The 15,279-nt window shown below is 46.4% G+C and overlaps 1 pseudogene across 1 annotated transcript in view; it reads left to right on the top strand.

Annotated features, from left to right (window-relative positions):
• Positions 1 to 15,279, top strand: part of LOC144271198 (lysosomal dipeptide transporter MFSD1-like) — a 30,533-nt pseudogene that overhangs the window by 6,214 nt on the left and 9,040 nt on the right. Inside the window, exon 3 of the transcript XR_013347319.1 lies at positions 12,381 to 12,496. The product of XR_013347319.1 is annotated as a lysosomal dipeptide transporter MFSD1-like (transcript). The remainder of the gene's footprint in view (positions 1 to 12,380; positions 12,497 to 15,279) is intronic.

Raw genomic sequence — 15,279 nt, 5'->3', positions numbered from 1 at the left:
AGAGAATTGTAACAGGTGGCTTACCCCTTAATGGCTGGAGGCCAGCCCTGATTACAAAACAGTCCCCACCTCTGAGGAATCAGGCAATTACAGTATAAAATCAACAGGAAGGAGCAGGAGGTTGTCTAGAAATCTGTGGCCATGCCTGTAGAGATTGAGGATATGTCTACACAAGAATAGCACAGCTGCAGCTATGCTACTGTACTGTAGACACTTGTTGCAATGATGGAAGGGTTTTTTCTATTGTTGTAGTAAATCTTCCGCTCTGAGGGGTGGCTGTGGCTAAGTCAATGGGAGAATTCTTCTGTGGACTCGGTAGGTGTCTACACTGGGACATAGGTTGGCTTAACTGTGTCTCTCAGGGTGTGAGTGACATAGCTAGGTTGACCTAAGGGTATGTCTACACTACGGAATAAGGTCGAATTTATAGAAGTCGTTTTTTTAGAAATTGGTTTTATATATTCAAGTGTGTGTGTCCCCACAGAAAATGTTCTAAGTGCATTAAGTGCATTAACTCGGCGGAGTGCTTCCACAGTACCGAGGCTAGAGTCGACTTCCGGAGCGTTGCACTGTGGGTAGCTATCCCACAGTTCCCGCAGTCTCCGCTGCCCATTGGAATTCTGGGTTGAGATCCCAATGCCTGATGGGGCTAAAACATTGTCGCGGGTGGTTCTGGGTACATATCGTCAGGCCCCTGTTCCCTCCCTCCCTCCGCGAAAGCAAGGGCAGACAATCGTTTCGCGCCTTTTTTCCTGAGTTACCTGTGCAGACGCCATACCACGGCAAGCATGGAGCCCGCTCAGATAACCGTCACTGTATGTCTCCTGGGTGCTGGCAGACGCGGTACGGCATTGCTACATAGTAGCAGCAACCCATTGCCTTCTGGCAGCAGATGGTGTAATAGGACCGGTAGCCGTCATTGTCGTGTCCGAGGTGCTCCTGGCCACGTCGGGTGGGAGCGCCTGGGCAGACATGGGCGCAGGGACTAAATTTGGAGTGACTTGACCAGGTCATTCTCTTTAGTCTTGCAGTCAGTCCTATTGAACCGTCTTATGGTGAGCAGGCAGGCAATACGGATTGCTAGCAGTCGTACTGTACCATCTTCTGCCAGGCAGGCAAGAGATGAGGATGGCTAGCAGTCGTATTGTAACATCTTCTGCCGGGCAGGCAAGAGATGAGGATGGCTAGCAGTCGTGCTGTACCATCTTCTGCCGAGCAGCCATGAGATGTGGATGGCATGCAGTCCTTCTGCACCGTCTGCTGCCAGCCAAAGATGTAAAAGATAGATGGAGTGGATCAAAACAAGAAATAGACCGGATTTGTTTTGTACTCATTTGCTTTCCCCCCCTCCCCTGTCTAGGGGACTCATTCCTCTAGGGCACACTGTCGTCACTCACAGAGAAGGTGCAGCGAGGTAAATCTAGCCATGTATCAATCAGAGGCCAGACTAACCTCCTTGTTCCAATAAGAAAATAACTTAGGTGCACCATTTCTTATTGGAACCCTCCGTGAAGTCCTGCCTGAAATACTACTTGATGTAAAGCCACCCCCTTTGTTGATGTTAGCTCCCTGAAGCCAATCCTGTAAGCCATGTTGTCAGTCGCCCCTCCCTCCATCAGAGCAACAGCAGACAATCGTTCCGCGCCTTTTTTCTGTGCGGACGCCATACCAAGGCAAGCATGGAGGCCGCTCAGCTCACTTTGGCAATTAGGAGCACATTCAATACCACACGCATTATTCAGCAGTATATGCAGCACCAGAACCTGGCAAAGCGATACCGGGCGAGGAGGCACCATCAGCACGGTCACGTGAGTGATCAGGACATGGACACAGATTTCTCTGAAAGCATGGGCCCTGCCAATGCATGCATCATGGTGCTAATGGGGCAGGTTCATGCTGTGGAACGCCGATTCTGGGCTCGGGAAAGAAGCACAGACTGGTGAGCCCGCATAGTGTTGCAGGTCTGGGACGATTCCCAGTGGCTGCAAGACTTTCGCATGCGTAAGGGCACTTTCATGGAACTTTGTGACTTGCTTTCCCCTGCCCTGAGGCGCATGAATACCAAGATGAAAGCAGCCCTCACAGTTGAGAAGCGAGTGGCGATAGCCCTGTGGAAGCTTGCAACGCCAGACAGCTACCGGTCAGTTGGGAATCAATTTGGAGTGGGCAAATCTACTGTTGGGGCTGCTGTGATGCAAGAAGCCCACTGTTAGGATATAGATTGTATTCTTATCACTTGGCTAGTGATAGTGGTATAAAAGAAAGAATCAAAACCACTGTCTGCCGGTGTAGGGGCCTTCTCTTACTGTGACAGTTTGTGGCCCTGTTCTTAGGCTAAGGCCTTTGGCTAAGCGGCAGAGGCAGCCATAAGCTGGGAAGCGAACAGTCACATCCTCACATTCCAAACTAGTCACATTGAAATAAGGTGCTGTTGGGCTGTTAGGCACTAGCAGGACAGGATTGTATTCCTATCACCTCCAGAGAAAGGGAAGTGCCTAGAAAATGTAAAAGGAAACTTAGTTTGATAGCATCCTGTCTGGCAAGAACTCACTTATCAATAGCTGGGATGTGAAATCCTCACTTCTGTATTGTCTTGTCATTATAGTTCCCACTTTGCTGTTGTTTGTCTGCATAATCTCTGTCTGGTTCTGTGATTGTTCCTGTCTGCTGTATAATTAATTTTGCTGGGTGTAAACTAATTAAGGTGGTGGGATATAATTGGTTACATAATCATGTTACAATATGTTAGGATTGGTTAGTTAAATTTCAGGAAAATGATTGGTTAAGGTATAGCTAAGCAGAACTCAAGTTTTACTATATAATCTGTAGTCAATGAGGAAGTGACTGGGTGTGGGTGGGGGTGGGCATGTGGGTGTGTGTGATGGGAACAGGGAATGGGGGTAAGAAAATTGGAATCATGTTTTGCTAAAGGGGGAAATGGGAACAGGGAATGGGAGTAAGGAAGTTGGAATCATGTTTGGCTAAGGGTAGGAATGGGAACAGGGACACAGGTGTAAGGCTCCGTGGTGTCAGAGCTGGGAAGGAGGATACTAAGGAAGGAAACTGGAATCATGCTTGCTGGAAGTTCACCCCAATAAACATCGAATTGTTTGCACCTTTGGACTTCGGGTATTGTTGCTCTCTGTTCATGCAAGAAGGACCAGGGAAGTAAGTGGGTGAAGGAATAAGCCCTCTAACACCCACGCAATCAAAGATCTGCTGATATCAAGGGTAGTGACCCTGGGAAATGTGCAGGTCATAGTGGATGGCTTTGCTGCAATGGGATTCCCTAACTGTGGTGGGGCCATAGATGGAACCCATATCCCTATCTTGGCACTGGAGCACCAAGCCGCTGAGTATATAAACCACAAGGGGTACTTTTCAATAGTGCTGCAAGCTCTGGTGGATCACAAGAGACGTTTCACCAACATCAACGTGAGATGGCTGGGAAAGTACATGACGATCGCATCTTCAGGAACTCTGGTCTGTTTCAAAAGCTGCAGGAAGGGACTTTATTCCCAGACCAAAAAATAACTGTTGGGGATGTTGAAATGCCAGTAGTTATCCTTGGGGACCCAGCCTACCCCTTAATGCCATGGCTCATGAAGCCATACACAGGCAGCCTGGACAGTAGTCAGGATCTGTTCAACTACAGGCTGAGCAAGTGCAGAATGGTGGTAGAATGTGCATTTGGACGTTTAAAGGCGCGCTGGCGCAGTTTACTGACTCGGTTAGACCTCAGCGAAACCAATATTCCCATTGTTATTACTGCTTGCTGTGTGCTCCACAATATCTGTGAGAGTAAGGGGGAGACGTTTATGGCGGGGTGGGAGGTTGAGGCAAATCGCCTGGCTGCTGCTTACGTGCAGGCAGACACCAGAGTGGTTAGAAGAGCACAGGAGGGCGCGGTACGCATCAGAGAAGCTTTGAAAACCAGTTTCATGACTAGCCAGGCTACAGTGTGAAAGTTCTGTTTGTTTCTCCTTGATGAAACTCCCTGCCCCTTGGTTCACTCTACTTCCCTGTAAGCTAACCACCCTCCCCTCCTCCCTTCGATCACCGCTTGCTGAGGCAATAAAGCCATTGTTGCTTCACATTCATGCATTCTTTATTAATTCATCACACAAATAGGGGGATGACTACCAAGGTAGCCCAGGAGGGGTGGTGGAGGAGGGAAGGAAAATGCCACACAGCACTTTAAAAGTTTACAACTTTAAAATTTATTGAATGCCAGCCTTCTTTTTTTGGGGCAATCCTCTGTGGCGGAGTGGCTGGTTGGCTGGTGGCCCCCCCCACCGCATTCTTGGGTGTCTGGGTGTGGAGGCTATGGAACTTGGGGAGGAGGGTGGTTGGTTACACAGGGGCTGTAGTGGCAGTCTGTGCTCCAGCTGCCTTTGCTGCAGCTCAACCATACACTGGAGCATACTGGTTTTGTCCTCCAGCAGCCTCAGCATTGAATCCTGCCTCCTCTCATCACGCTGCTGCCACATTTGAGCTTCAGCCCTGTCTTCAGCCCGCCACTTACTCTCTTCAGCCCGCCACCTCTCCTCCCGGTCATTTTGTGCTTTTTGCACTCTGACATTATTTGTCTCCACGCATTCATCTGTGCTCTGTCAGTGCGGGAGGACAGCATGAGCTCGGAGAACATTTCATCTCGAGTGCTTTTTTTTTTCTTTCTAATCTTCACTAGTCTCTGGGAAGCAGAAGATCCTGTGATCATTGAAACACATGCAGCTGGTGGAGAGAAAAAAAGGGACAGCGGTATTTAAAAGGACACATTTTATAAAACAGTGGCTACACTTTTTCAGGATAAACCTTGCTGTTAACATTACATACATAGCACATGTGCTTTCATTACAAGGTCGCATTTTGCCTCCCCCCACTGCGTGGCTACCCCCTCAACCCTCCCCCCTCCCCGTGCCTAACAGCGGGGAACATTTCTGTTTATCCACAGGCAAACAGCCCAGCAGGAATGGGCTCCTCTGAGTGTCCCCTGAAGAAAAGCACTCTATTTCAACCAGGTGACCATGAATTATATCTCATTCTCCTGAGGATAACGCAGAGAGATAAAGAACGGATGTTGTTTGAATGCCAGCATACATACACTGCAATGCTTTGTTGTACAATGATTCCTGAGTACCTGTTACTGGCCTGGAGTGGTAAAGTGTCCTACCATGGTGGACGGAATAAGGCTGCCCTCCCCAGAAACCTTTTGCAAAGGCTTTGGGAGTACATCCAGGAGAGCCACGAATGCCAGGGCAAAGTAATCCTTTCACATGCTTGCTTTTAAACCATGTATAGTATTTTAAAAGGTACACTCACCGGAGGTCCCTTCTCTGCCTGCTGGGTCCAGGAAGCAGCCTTGGGTGGGTTCAGGGGGTACTGGCTCCAGGTCCAGGGTGAGAAACAGTTCCTGGCTGTCGGGAAAACTGGTTTCTCCGCTTGCTTGCTGTGAGCTATCTACAACCTCATCATCATCATTATCATCTTCTTCGTCCCCAAAACCTGCTTCCATGTTGCCTCCATCTCCATTGAAGGAGTCAAACACGGCTGGGGTAGTGGTGGCTGAACCCCCTAAAATGGCATGCAGCTCATCATAGAAGCGGCATGTTTGGGCTCTGACCCGGAGTGGCCGTTCGCCTCTCTGGTTTTCTGAGTTAGGCTTGCCTCAGCTCCTTCAGTTTCACGCAGCACTGCTTCGGGTCCCTGTTATGGCCTCTGTCCTTCATGCCCTGGGAGATTTTGACAAAGGTTTTGGCATTTCGAAAACTGGAACGGAGTTCTGATAGCATGGATTCCTCTCCCCAAACAGCGATCAGATCCCGTACCTCCCATTCGGTCCATGCTGGAGCTCTTTTGCGATTCTGGGACTTCATCATAGTCACCTCTGCTGATGAGCTCTGCATGGTCACCTGCAGCTTGCCACGCTGGCCAAACAGGAAATGAGATTCAAAAGTTCGCAGTTCTTTTCCTGTCTACCTGGCCAGTGCATCCGAGTTGAGAGTGCTGACAAGAGCGGTCACAATGGAACACTCTGGGATAGCTCCCGGAGGCCAAATTGTGTCCACAGTAGCCCAAATTCGAGCCGGCAAGGCCGATTTAAGCGCTAATCCACTTGTCAGGGGTGGAGTAAGGAAATCGATTTTAAGAGCCCTTTAAGTCGAAATAAAGGGCTTCATCGTGTGGACGGGTGCAGGTTTACATTGATTTAAAGCTGCTAAATTCGACCTAAAGTCCTAGTGTAGACCAGGGCTAAGTTTTAGGTGCGGAGCAGGCCTAAGAAGGCTCCTGCAGGGCCCTGAGTTGCATGAGAAGGCTCCAGTGGGGAAGGGCTGTGGAGAAGCAGGTTTAAAAAAACGAAGGTAAGTGGAGGATTCCCTGTAACCAGAAGTCTTTAAACCATGATTTGAGGACTTCAGTAACTCAGCCAGAGGTTATGAGTCTATTACAAGAGAGAGTGGATGAGGTTCTGTGGCCTGCAACATGTAGGAGGTCAGACTAGATGATCATGATGGTTCCTTCTGACCTTGAAGTCTGAGTCTATAAGACAGATTCTCAGGGAGAAGCAGAAACTGGGAAGAGGAGTGTTCTATTTTGCAGGACTTTGTGTTATAGTGGCTTATCAGGACAGGGACACTGAACTGGGGTTGGAACCTGGAGGGCCAGTGGATGTGAGGACCGAATAAATTGGACCGCAGGTGGGGAATGTTTAATTTCATTTGGCTTGTGTAGCATTTGTTTAAAGAAGCCCTGAAGAAGAGGAAACAGAGGTAGGGCACTGCAGAGGCACCCTTGACCAGGAGGGGGTGCTCTGGAGGCAGTTGACCCTATTTCAGGACGCTAAGCTGTAAAACTATAAAAACTGGCAGGGAAATTCAGGGGCAGGCAGAGGACCTGAAATTATCTTTCTTTTCTTTTTCTTTTTTTTTTGTAATTGACTAGATTTCAAGTTGATGGTGTCCCTTTACAATATCTTGTCTTTTTTTTTTTTATTTGAATCTGTCTAGGTTTTGACAGAATGTTCATTCCCATGGTATATGAGAGCTTGAGAAAAGAAGAAAACAGATACAGATTTGGTATAAATATGTATTCAAGACACAAACTTTGAGATATATTAAAAGGTGTAAAAAGATAAGACTAAAATGACACAGCCTGGCAATTCAAAATTAAGGAAATGTAGAAAATTGATAAGGGAAGCAAAGGGACACAAGAGGACCTCTATAGCCAGCAGCAGTGTTAAGGAGGAGTTTCCTAAGAGTATAAGGAACAAAAAGAATCTTAACAATGGTATTGGTTCATCAGTAGATGGAATGGTAGAATGGTAGAAGTCCTGGAAGACTGGAAAAAGGCTAATGTAATGCCAATCTTTAAAAAAGGGAAGAAGGAGGATCCTGGGAACTACAGGCCAGTCAGCCTCACCTCAGTCCCTGGAAAAATCATGGAGCATGTCCTCAAGGAATCAATTCTGAAGCTCTTAGACGAGAGGAAAGTGATCAGGAACAGTCAGCATGGATTCACCAAGGGCAAGTCATGCCTGACTAATCTAATTGCCTTCTATGATGAGATAACTGGTTCTGTGGATGAAGGGAAAGCAGTGGACATGTTATTCCTTGACTTCAGCAAAGCTTTTGACACGGTCTCCCACAGTATTCTTGTCACCAAGTTAAAGACGTATGGGCTGGATGGATGCAGTACAAAGTGGGTAGAAAGTTGGCGAGATTGTCGGGCTCAACGGATAGTGATCAATGGCTCCATGTCTAGTTGGCAGCTGGTATCTAGTGGAGTGCCCCAAGGGTCGGTCCTGGGGCCGGTTTTGTTCAATATCTTCATAAATGATCTGGAGGATAGTGTAGATTGCACTCTCAGCAAATTTGCGGATGATACTAAACTGGGAGGAGTGGTAGATACGCTGGAGGGTAGGGATAGGATACAGAGGGACCTAGACAAATTGGAGGATTGGGCCAAAAGAAATCTGATGAGGTTCAATAAGGACAAGTGCAGAGTCCTGCACTTAGGATGGAAGAATCCAATGCACTGCTACAGACTAGGGACCGAATGGCTAGGCAGCAGTTCTGCAGAAAAGGACCTAGGGGTGACAGTGGACAAGAAGCTGGATATGAGTCAACAGTGTGCCCTTGTTGCCAAGAAGGCCAATGGCATTTTGGGCTGTATAAGTAGGGGCATTGCCAGCAGATCGAGGGATGTGATCGTTCCCCTCTATTCAACATTGGTGAGGCCTCATCCGGAGTACTGTGTACAGTTTTGGGCCCCACACTACAAGAAGGATGTGGAAAAATTGGAAAACGTCCAGCGAAGGGCAACAAAAATGATTAGGGGTCTGGAACACATGACTTATGAGGAGAGGCTGAGGGAACTGGGATTGTTTAGTCTGCAGAAGAGAAGAATGAGGGGGGATTTGATAGCTGCTTTTAACTACCTGAAAGGTGGATCCAAAGAGGATGGATCTAGACTATTCTCAGTGGTAGCAGATGACAGAACAAGGCGTAATGGTCTCAAGTTGCAGTGTGGGAGGTTTAGGTTGGATATTAGGAAAAACTTTTTCACTAGGAGGGTGGTGAAACACTGGAATGCGTTACCTAGGGCGGTGGTGGAATCCCCTTCCTTAGAAGTTTTTAAGGTCAGGCTTGACAAAGCCCTGGCTGGGATGATTTACTTGGGGATTGGTCCTGCTCTGGGCAGGGGGTTGGACTAGATGACCTCCAGAGGTCCCTTCCAACTCTGATATTCTATGATTCTAACTGTCAATAATAAGGCAGAGTTCAAAAAATATTGATTTGTTTTGTTTTTCCCCCCCCCAAATACAGATGATGTCAATCCATGTGATAACTTTCAATTCCACTAGTATCTCAGGAGGATGTTAAACAGCAGCTAGTAAAGTTAAACATATTTAAATTTTATATATATATTCTTGGATGCAAGTTTTTAAAAGAGTTGGCTGAGGAGCTTGCTGTGGTGTTATTGAAAATCAGCATTAAGAATTGGAACACTGGGGAAGTTCTGATGAGAAGAAAGCTAACGTGCCAATATTTAAAAACAGTAAATGGGATGATCCAGGTAATTATAGGCTTGTCAGTCTGACTTTGATCCCAGGCAAGATAATGGAGCGGCTGTTATGGGACTTCATTAATAAAGAAGTAAAGGAGGGTAATATAATTTAATGCTAATTAACATGGGTTTAAGGAAAATAGATCCTTCAAACTAACTTATCTTTTTTGATGAGATTACAGGTTCATTTGATAAAGATAATAGTGTCAATGTAATATATTTGGACTTCTGTAAGGCAGTTGACTTGGACCTCTTTGGAAAGTTTAGACATAGTCTACAGACCCCCAGGGGTCCTCAGACCACAGGTTGAAAACCACTGAACTAGATGATCAGTGTTCCCTTCTGCCTTGGAAATCTATGAAGGTTTACAGAGATTGAAAATTTACTAGACATCTAATAGCCACAGACTAATATAAAAGATGTTTTACACACCCACTAGTGAGATCCAGAGGCTTATGAGCTACACTACAGACTCAGCACATACTCTGAGAGTGTTTGGATTCCTACAAGAATGTTGTCCTCTGAACCAGCTCAGGGGGCTCCATCTTCTAGATAGAGGCTGATATGGAAGAAGTCTGTTATTAAAGATGAAATCCCTCTCTGGCTGCGATAGTACAGAAGGAGGTCTTTCTCGCTTTCCTTTGCTCCTTCACTACTCTGTCCCCCCAGTCTTCTGGTTGAGGGGATGAGGTCTCTGATATTCTACCCTTCCCCCAGCTTCCATTTTATGGATCATCCTACTCCGTGAGTAACTCAAAGGCCTGCTTCTCCTGCTGCCCATAACCTTCCTAATACAGTAGAACCTCAGAGTTCTGAACACCTCCTGAAAGGAGGTTGTTTGTAACTCTGAAATGTTTGTAACTCTGAACAAAACATTATGGTTGTTTCAAAAATTTAGAACTGAACGTTGGCTTTATACAGCTTTGAAACTTTACTATGCAGAAGAAAAATGCTGCTTTTAACCATCTTAATTTAAATGAAAGAAGCACAGAACCAGTTTCCTTACATGGCAAAATCTTTTTTTAAACTTTCTCTATTTTTTTTTTTTTTTTTTAGTAATTTACAGTCATTAACACAGTACTAAACTGTATTTGCTTTTTTGTTTTTCTGCTGCCTGATTGCATACTTCTGGTTCCAAATGAGGTGTGTGGTTGACTGGTCAGTTCGTAACTGAGGTTCTACTGTAGGTAGCAGAATTAATTGGACATGATTCTTGTCAGTTTCTCTGCTGCCCATAAGGTTCTGAATGGTAGATTTCTGACCAGAGTCTTGTGTATTTCATTCTAGTACTGTTTGGGAAAGCTACAAGCAGCTGGAGAGACACAGGATCAGCCTATTCACAGACTCAGTAAGACAATACTTCATCTGGTCACATTTAGAAAGTTATCTGTAACCATAAAAGCTAAAATATTTTTTAATTAAATTTTGCAGAAATTGAGGTCTGGTGTCCTTCCCACTACACACATACACAAATATGCAAAAGAAAGTTTTCTGTTCATTATTGGAAAGTAGTAATTGGCAATCACTTTGAACAGTTTAGTCAGAAGAGTTTATAAAATTTGCCAGCTGTGCCTGCAGAGTTTGTAACTTCTTTGAACCTAAGCAGTTTCCCTGATGTTTACACCCTCCACTTACTATGCCGCCCCAATTTTGTAAAACTTTTTGAACCAAAACAGTTCAGTTAGAAAAAGCTTACAATCTTTGCCAACATATAGCTTCTAAACTATTCCAGATGTTAGTAAACAAAGACTTGATAAACTGTTCAAAACTCCATTGCAAATCTCTCACAAGTATTGACTTTAACCAAAATAGTCCTATATACTGGGCTCATGAATAAAGCACATGTGAAATTTCTATTCCAGATCATTTATAATATATCATAGAATATCAGGGTTGGAAGGGACCTCAGGAGGTCATCTAGTCCAACCCCTTGCTCAAAGTAGGACCAATCCCCAACTAAATCATCCCAGCCAGGGCTTTGTCAAGCCTGACCTTAAAAACCTCTAAGGAAGGAGATTCCACCACCTCCCTAGGTAACGCATTCCAGTGTTCCATCACCCTCCTAGTGAAAAAGTTTTTTCTAATATCCAACCTAAACCTCCCCAACTGCAACTTGAGACCATTACTCCTTGTTCTGTCACCTGCTACCACTGAGAACAGTCTAGATCCATCCTCTTTGGAACCCCCTATCAGGTAGTTGAAAGCAGCTATCAAATCCCCCCTCATTCTTTTCTTCTGCAGACTAAACAATCCCAGTTCCCTCAGCCTCTCCTCATAAGTCATGTGTTCCAGTCCCCTAATCATTTTTGTTGCCCTCCGCTGGACGTTTTCCAATTTTTCCACATCCTTCTTGTAGTGTGGGGCGTAAAACTGTACACAGTACTCCAGATGAGGCCTCACCAATGTTGAATAGAGGGGAACGATCACATCCCTCGATCTGCTGGCAATTCCCCTACTTATACACCCCAAAATGTCATTGGCCTTCTTGGCAACAAGGGCACACTGTTGACTCATATCCAGCTTCTCGTCCACTGTAACCCCTAGGTCCTTTTCTGCAGAACTGCTGCCTAGCCATTCGGTCCCTAGTCTGTAGGGGTGCATGGGATTCTTCCATCCTAAGTGCAGGACTCTGCACTTGTCCTTATTGAACCTCATCAGATTTCTTTTGGCCCAATCCTCTAATTTGTCTAGGTCCCTCTGTATCCTATCCCTACACTCCAGTGTATCTACTGCTCCTCCCAGTTTAGTGTCATCCGCAAACTTGCTGAGGGTGCAATCCATCCCATCATCCAGATAATTAATAAAGATGTTGAACAAAACTGGCCCCAGGACTGACCCCTGGAGCACTCCGGTTGATACCGGCTGCCAACTAGACATCAAGCTGTTGAGCCCAACAATCTAGCCAGCTTTCTATCCACTTTACAGTCCATTCATCCAATCCATACTTTTTTAACTTGCTGGCAAGAATACTGTAGGAGACCGTATCAAAAGCTTTGCTAAAATCAAGATATATCACATTCACTGCTTTCCCCATATCCACAGAGCCAGTTATCTCATCATAGAAGGCAATCAGATCTTATTATATTATCAGATCTTATTATAAAATCAGTGAAAACTTGGCCCTACAGTGTTTGCAACCCAGACTTTCCAGCCTTGTGCTGATCCATACATTGCAAAGAATCCAACTTGTCGATCAATGGAGAAGTACTAGTCATGTTGTAAGAGAGAAGCCAGGAACATGAATTGTGCAGAGGGCTCTGTCATTCAGCTCTCTCTCCTCCAGGAAAGTCCTAATATCTCTTCTGTGTTTGCAGGTATCCTGCTCTGTATGATGGGGTTTATTTTGGCCATCACAGTCACCATGCTGGACAAAGTGGGCATGAAGCAGCTTGGCTTGGATGGGGTTATCCAGCAAGAGTCCAAGAAAGTGGTACGTGGAATACAGACCTCCTTTTTCTCCAGAGCCTTGAGGTTCTGGCATGAGCTAACTGACTTTTCTTGTCTCTGCTGTGTTTATTTTGTGACTGAAGTTTGCAATAGCAGTAGCTGATGTTAGCCAGAAAAGGGATCCAATGCCACTTATCCAAGTTTTATATGCAAAAAAGAAAAGGCATACTTGTGGCACCTTAGAGACTAACCAATTTATTTGAGCATAAGCTTTCGTGAGCTACAGCTCACTTCATCGGATGCATAAAGTGGAAAATGCAGTGAGGATGTTTTATACACACAGACCATGAAAAAATGGGTGTTTATCACTTCAAAAGGTTTTCTCTCCCCCCACCCCATTCTCCTGCTGGTAATAGCTTATCTAAAGTGATCACTCTCCTTACAATGTGTATGATAATCAAGGTGGGCCATTTCCAGCACAAATCCAGGGTTTAAAAAGAACGTCCGAGGAACAGTGGGGGGGGGAGGAAAAAACAAGGTAGCTATCCCACAGTTCCCGCAGTCTTCGCTGCCCATTGGAATTCTGGGTTGAGATCCCAATGCCTAATGGGGCAAAAACATTGTCACGGGTGGTTCTGGGTACATGTCGTCAGGCCCTCCCACCCTCCGCGAAAGCAACGGCAGACAGTTGTTTCATGCCTTTTTTCCTGAGTTACCTGTGCAGAGGCCATACCATGGCAAGTATGGAGCCCGCTCAGCTCACTGTCACCGTACGTCTCCTGGGTGCTGGCAGACGTGGTACTGCATTGCTACACAGCAGCAGCAACCCATTGCCTTGTGGCAGCAGATGGTGCAATAGGCCTGATAACCATCGTCATCGTGTCCGAGGTGCTCCTGGCCGCCTCGGTAAGGTCGGTCAGGAGCGCCTGGGCAGACATGGGCGCAGAGACTAAATTAGGAGTGACTCGACGAGGTCATTCTCTTTAGTCCTGCCGGCAGTCCTATTGCACCATCTGCTGCCAGCCAGAGATGTAAAAGATAGATGGAGTGGATCAAAACAACAAATACACCAGATTTGTTTTGTATTCGTTTGCTCCCCACTCCCTCCCTCCATGAAATCAATGGCCAACAATCATTTCGGTGTGGTCTGTCAGGGGCACCTTGAAAAGTTTAATGGAGATCCAGTCCTGCCTGAAATACCGGGGGGAGGGATAGCTCAGTGATTTGAGCATTGGCCTGCTAAACTCAGGGTTTTGATTTCAATCCTTGAGGGGGCCATTCTGTGTAACAGTTGTTTTTGTTTCTCCTTGATGTGAAGCCACCCCCTCTGTTGATTTTAATTCCCTGTAAGCCAACCCTGTAAACCATGTCGTCAGTCGCCCCTCCCTCTGTCAGGGCAACGGCAGACAATTATTCCGCGCCTTTTTTCTGTGCAGACTCCATACCACGGCAAGCGTGGAGCCCGCTCAGATCACTTTGGCAATTTGGAGCATATTAAACACTATGCGCATTATCCAGCAGTGTATGCAGCACCGGAACCTGGCAAAGCGAAACTGGGCGAGTAGGTGACGTCAGCGTGGTGACGAGAGTGATGAGGACTTGGACACAGACTTCTCTCAAAGCATGGGCCCTGGCAATGTGGGCATCATGGTGCTAATGGGGCAGGTTCATGCAGTGGAACGCTGATTCTGAGCCTGGGAAACAAGCACAGACTGGTGGGACCGCATAGTGTTGCAGGTCTGGGATGATTCCCAGTGGCTGCGAAACTTTTGCATGCGTAAGGGCACTTTCATGGAACTTTGACTTGCTTTCTCCTGCCCTAAGGTGCAAGAATACCAAGATGAGAGCAGCCCTCACAGTTGAGAAGCAAGTGGCAATAGCCCTGTGGAAGCCTGCAACGCCAGACAGCTACCCGTCAGTCGGGAATCAATTTGGAGTAGGCAAATCTACTGTGGGGGCTGCTGTGATGCAAGTAGACAACACAATCAAATATCTGCTGATATCAAGGGTAGTGAGTCTGGGAAATGTGCAGGTCATAGTGGATGGCTTTGCTGCAATGGGATTCCCTAACTGTGGTGGGGCTATAGATGGAACCCATATCCCTATCTTGGCACTGGAGCACCAAGCCGGCAAGTACATAAACCGCAAGGGGTACTTTTCAATAGTGCTGCAAGGACTGGTGGATCACAAAGGACATTTCACCAACATCAATGTGGGATGGCCGGGAAAGGTATACGATGCTCGCATCTTCAGGAACTCTGGTCTGTTTCAACAGCTGCAGGAAGGGACTTTATTCCCAGACCAGAAAATAACCATTGGGGATGTTGAAATGCCTATAGTTATCCTTGGGGACCCAGCCTACCCCGTAATGCAATTGCCATACATGAAGCCATACACAGGCAGCCTGGACAGTAGCCAGGAGCTGTTCAGCTACAGGCTGAGCAAGTGCAGAATGGTGGTAGAATGTGCATTTGGACGTTTAAAGGCACGCTGGCACAGTTTACTGACTCGGTTAGACCTCAGCGAAACCAATATTCCCACTATTATTACTGCTTGTTGTGCGCTCCACTATATCTATGAGAGTAAGGGAGAGACATTTATGGTGGAGTGGGAGGTTGAGGCAAATGCCTGGCCACTGGTTATATGCAGCCAGACACCAGTGCGGTTAGAAGAGCACAGGAGGGCGCGGTGCGCATCAGAGAAGTTTGAAAACCAGTTTCATGACTGGCCAGGCTACGGTGTGAAAGTTCTGTTTGTTTCTCCTTGATGAAACTCCCCGCCCCTTGGTTCACTCTACTTCCCTGTAAGCTAACCACCTTCCCCTCC

The sequence above is a fragment of the Eretmochelys imbricata genome, chromosome 10 (genome assembly GCF_965152235.1).
Source record: "Eretmochelys imbricata isolate rEreImb1 chromosome 10, rEreImb1.hap1, whole genome shotgun sequence".
Taxonomy (NCBI): domain Eukaryota; kingdom Metazoa; phylum Chordata; order Testudines; family Cheloniidae; genus Eretmochelys; species Eretmochelys imbricata.
This window is presented reverse-complemented; position numbering and strand designations above follow the sequence as displayed.